We start from the raw sequence: 6,000 nt of genomic DNA on the forward strand, positions 1-6,000 counted from the left end.
GCCACCGTGGTAATACACGCGTATTCAAACAACTGTAACTACACCCATATGTATTTATGAACGGATGTATGGATTTACATTAATGCAATTAGCAATCCCGTAGGCTACAGCCTCGACAATGTGAATCAAGTTGTTTGTCGTAATGACCAGTCCATGAATAAATTCACTGGGCTGCATCTGCACAATAAGTGCATCTGTGCACAGCTGGTCGACATAAGGCAATATACATTCATGTGGATATTTCAAACGCGCACATGAAGGTAATTATCATATGCACTCCCGAATTGTTCCTGCTTAAACAACTGTTGACGTGATATGCATACCGGTGTCATTAGGTTACCACATAATTGTATTTTTTATTTAATTTTTTTCAAACAACCGCACGTTCCCTTCACTAACTAAGTCAATATAATATTGTCATCAATTAATTGACGTGGAGCACATTTTGAGGTCGTGGGCGAATATGCTGTAATCTTTAAAGTTAATGACCTGACGAACTCCATAATAGCCTACACACTATAAGTGACAATAAAATAGCCTCAAAAAGAGTCGTCCCAACTGGAAAGTAAAATGGAGAACACTGCTCATTACATTACATTAATTTCGCCTTGTATTTGCCAAGTCTATACCGCTTGTAGCCTACTTTTGCACTCGGCGACTTAAGGAATGCGAACACATGGCCGCTCGTAAATTCAAACGGACGTTTTCTCCCGTGTTATTGGATCGCTGGTATTTACTTATCTTGGGACCATTGTGCGCAGTCCATCTTAAGTTGCCGTTGTAGGGCAGGCGTATTGCTCGACTAAAAAAAATCCAATTGTTCAACGGCCATAACTTTAAAAGGCATACTGTTCTATGCATTAGGCTGCCGTTCTTGCGATCGTTGACTCATGGATGTATAGCCTACTTCAGCTATATTCGACAGGCAATTCCATAGATTTTCGTGTGCAGTATACAACTGAAAAGGCAATTACATACCAGCTCCTGCTTCAAACGTCGCAGGCAGTTATCCATGTTTTTGCGCTCAGATATAGGACGCTGTCCTTCCATTTTTATTATTGTCCATAATTAATTTTAAAATATAGTTTCAAAACATGCCTCATGGATATGTCTCGATATACCAAAAGGCTCGCATCTTAAAGAACAACCGAAAAATGTCCTGTAGTTTTTAAAGTTACTATTAAATAGAGTAGAATTACATAAACGCGAAGGCTATATTATTAGCAAAAAGTGGTCTGGACTGTTCTTCCTGTTTCTGCGCGGTCATATTCCTATTAATTGTTGTTCATGACGGAAAAATAAATCCTTCGGGTTTATTGTCTTCATCTCCTCAGTTATCACCCATAAATAATATTCAGGCCCAATTATAAACCGGATCTTTGTTCGCAACTTGGACGGACCGTATCTTCATCTTATCGCTGCTCTTGCCAAGTGATCTGGGGTCAGTTCTTTCTTTCACTCAAACGCAGCCGTCACGTTGAGCGAGTAGCGCTTCTCCGCCTCCACAGTAGCTCCGCCAGTAATTCCTTATACACAGCAATGAAAAACATTTAGAATTCGACTGGGTTCACTAACGGACACGATAAACAGAACCGACCTTTCTTCAGATCATGACAGTCTTCTGCACACCCCATTCCCCAGAAATATTATAAATATAATTATGTGTTTTCCCTTCCAGAGCGTTGATCAGATACCTGTTGAGACTATTATTATATAAATTTTATGGAATATTTTTTCTTCTAAGATCCATAGTCAATAGAACAAAGAAGTAACAATACGAGAACAATATAAGGAAAGAAGTTCAGTAAGGACACTCTTCGGATAATAACAGTCCGATTCAAATGAAGAATGTATTATCTACGTTACGCGACTTAATGGACCCAGTTACACGCCAGGGGAAGACTATCAGTAGCCTACAGAAAATAAACCGGTAGTACACATGTTACTGAGCCAGAACATTAAAACAGAAAAGATAGCTGTGTTTTCAAAGGAAAAGGTAAAAGAATGTAACGGAGACTATTTTTTGTTGCCTTCCGAATGAAAGCCTCGAGTGCCCCAGGATCTCAATTCAAAGTTAGTCCTTTATTGTTTATTAGCTTTATTGTGCATTCGCCATGCCTGAGCGCTAGTAACAGAGTAACTCCAGGGGGACATACATGACAAAGGGATCTATCCCATGTGACCAGATACAGTTAGGATTAGTGTTTTGTCTCTGGTTTGAAAAAAATCATCAAGAGGATATTGGGATGGGATTGCTTTCATTGGATGGTGGGAAAATCCCCAGTGTGGGTTTCAGGGTCACAAAGGTCACAAAATTCTGGAAAGTCACAAAATCCTGTACCTTCTTACATCTGAATATTTGTCGTTAATCCATATTCACCTGATACTGTAGGTGAAGCTAAAATAATGATCAGAAACGCCTTAATAATTCTGCCACATAATTCATATAAGACATGAGGGAATGTATTCACTACATTATAAAAATAAAATAAAATCACTTGGTGCTGATCTGTTATAAGTGAAATTTGATAGATAGATGTCCCAATTAAGGTAGAACTGGTGGACACAGAAAGCACTGTGCAGCAGTTTGATGTTGAGGTAAATCTTACAACCCCCAGTGGACCTGTTCTAGTTTGAATGAAGTGTATTTTCTGTTTTACTCAGTAAATTAGAGTGCAATTACAAACAAACAGGATCTACTCAGACAGAGAATCTACTCCCCAAAGATGGATTAACACACAGTGGACTTTTACATTACATTATTGGCATTTGGCAGACGCTCTTATCCAGAGCGACGTACAGTTGATTAGACTAAGCAGGAGACAATCTTCCCCTGGAGCAATGCAGGGTTAAGGGCCTTGCTCAAGGGCCCAATGGCTGTGCAGATATTATTGTGGCTACACCGGCATTAGAACCACCGACCTTGCGTGTCCCATTCCTTTACCTTAACCACTACGCTACAGGCCACCCCTTAAAATGAAAATGAAGTTTTCAGGTGAAGTGGACTTTTTTTTATTTTAGTATTTAACACTTTTTTTTGGAATGTTTTTTTTTTTCCTTCAAAAAGCTAGTTTTCCAGAATTCCATTGCTTTTTAGTTGCAGCAGTGATTGGTACATCAACATGTTGAAGTTAAGAACATTCCAATCACATATTTGTGCTCTTACACCTTAAAGGATTAAAAAGATGTCCCTCACACAGTGCAGTCAGCTGAGTCGGTGCCTTCTGACCTCTGTACTTACACTGTATTTAGTTGGCTGAACTTCTTAAGGCCAGCACACGTTTATGTGGAGTTTTACAGTTACTATAAAAATACAGTACAGCTGCACCTGTGTATCTGCATCTTCCCCTTTTAGACATTGCATTCAGGACAACATCGTAGCAGCACAAAAATTTTATAACTGTGAGTCCTGCAAATAAAATATCTAATTTAATATATTCCTCTATGTGGGGATTTTCTATTGAGAATTTTAACTTTAAGACAGAAGACTATGGACAGAGGGGGAGTTTTGAAGTTTTGACATTTCTCCTGAAAAGCTTCTTTTGCTCCATTTTAAATTCCCATGATTTCTCATCTGTAATAGAATTACACACAACTGGCTTGATTAAACCTTCTCTTAAAATATTAAACTTGCAACCTACTGTCTGCATTCTTCACAAGACCAGCACGAGGGTATATGGACAGATGATTGGCTTGTTCCAACCCTTAAAACACCTTTTAATAAATCTGCAGAAAGCCACTGTGAGAGAGGCAGGTGGAAAATGATGACTGCTTCAAGACTCAAGCCCCATGGGCCAGATCCTGAATTTGCACGCTCCTGTATGCTGACCTAAATTCATATAAAATGAATTCCATTATCATTTTAATGTTCATATGCACCGCATTGTGTGGTATCTCAGGCGCACATGATCCGATAACATTGCTTCCGATTGAGGAATTCAAGAAATGACTGAACAGATCACCAATTGTCCACACGCTCCTGGGAAGGACGTCTTGGGCCGGTAGTGTCCGACACTCTGGCCATATCCTACAGTGGGGAGAAGGGCCACACAGCGTACTGAGAGTAAGAAATTATCATGCTCATATTTCATGTTTTTCACGGGCATGTTCTTTGAGGAGCATGGTGCAGTAGATGCACGTCACTTTGTGCAAGGGGAACAGGGGTGTGATCAATGCTCTGCTCTGTGTTTGATGTGAAGCCGAGAGTCAAATCTAACCAACAAAAAAAAAAAGTAATCCCTGCTGATATTTGTTTGCTCGACATTCTGAAAGCAGGTTACAGGATTTGCATGAAAGGAATTATGGAGAGGTTTATTTTCTGTTTTCTGAGAGAGTTGGTGGGAGGTTAAAGGATCTGTAAGTGAAAAGAGAGCAGAGGGAGAAAAAGAGAACGAAACAGAGAGTGTTAAAAATTATTATTAAAATGATCATGAAATTTGTCAGAATATCAACTGAAGACCACAGAAAATACTAATACTAATGCGGTAGTGTTTTTTTTGTGGGATAAATCTCATGTCCCACTGTGTACTTGTTTTCTGAAGCTATCAAGAATGGTTGTGAAGACTGTGCTATTGCTAGTGTGAAGTTTAGCACACACAGCTAGATTGAAAATCATAAGCAAGGTCACAGTCCATGCATTATAGACAAGTGCACTTGGAGAAAAAAGGGTTCCAGTAGGCTCTTTCCTGTAGTTTAACTATATACAGTACAACCCTCCATCAGTGAACCATTTCAGGACCTTTCACCAGAGTGTATGGCTCCTTCACAACCTTTACAGTAGTTAATAAACCTTTCTAATAGCAAGGCTCAATCAAGTGGACAAGGTTAAACACAGAACCATCATCCATACTAAAGAGAGAGAGTTTTCTGAGAGTGTATCAGTGGAAATGTTAGATTTGCAGGCCAAGTGATCCCTTGCTGTTTACTACAGGAGAACTTGGTTGTGGTGATTGCACAAATATTTCAATCTGAATTCTAACTGAATTCTCCCTCAGTGGTGTGTTTTTTCTTCTTAAGGGGGATTTTCCACAATGGGAAACTGAAACTGGTTTCAGTGCCAGAAACAAGAAATTATTTTGGCAAAACTCCAGCACGCTGTGTTAAAACATGTACCTGGTTACAATGGCAAAGTATGCTGGTCGTTGATTGTCCTTGTATTTTGCCGGGTTGCTATAAAAAGTAATTTTTTCTTCCTGGTGTTGATATCCTGTGTGGAACACTTCCTGTTACCTTGTTGAAAGATAAACGACTGGAACAAAGAAAAATGAGAGTGGAAGAAGCTTGTACCAGTGAGGCTACCCTGCTGTAAAATCCAGCTATGCCAAAATTGAACTGGTCAAGAACTTGTTCATAAACTGGTATGACCAAGCTGGTAATAAAGCTGGTCAAGCTGAGTATGAGCTGGTCAACCGGCTAGTGCTGGTAGCTTGTCTGTTTCAAAAAATAGCTTGAGTTGGTCAAACTATGTCTAGCTGGGAGCTGGTCTGAACTGGTCTACCAGCTAAACCATGTTGAGTTGGGAGCTGATCTGAACTGGTTAACCAGCTGCCATCTGTTTCAAAACCTAGCTTGAGCTGGTCTGAACTGGTCAACCAGTTGAACCATGCTGAACATGGAGCTAGTCTGAACTGGTCAACCAGCAGGTTTCTCTCAGAAAGGGGTGCATGAATGCTGCACAGCCTGCTGGGAAGGAGAGAAGCTACAACCCCATCATCAGAAAGACAGTTACCTGTTTGTGTACAGCCACACACCCTGCTGTCAACATTGCTTCCTGGTCTTAGTTCCAGAGCACACACCCTGCTGTCAACATGGCTTCCTGGTCTTAGTTCCAGACCACACACCCTGCTGTCAACATGGCTTCCTGGTCTTAGTTCCAGACTACACAACCCTGCTCGTTCAAATGTGGCAGCAGCTGCCCGTTATGCATCGCCCTATCGCATTACAGGAAGCCGTGGACAGAGACGCGTCACCCTATCGCATTACAGGAAGCCGTGGACAGAG

This window comes from Conger conger, chromosome 10 (assembly GCF_963514075.1).
Source record: "Conger conger chromosome 10, fConCon1.1, whole genome shotgun sequence".
Taxonomy (NCBI): domain Eukaryota; kingdom Metazoa; phylum Chordata; class Actinopteri; order Anguilliformes; family Congridae; genus Conger; species Conger conger.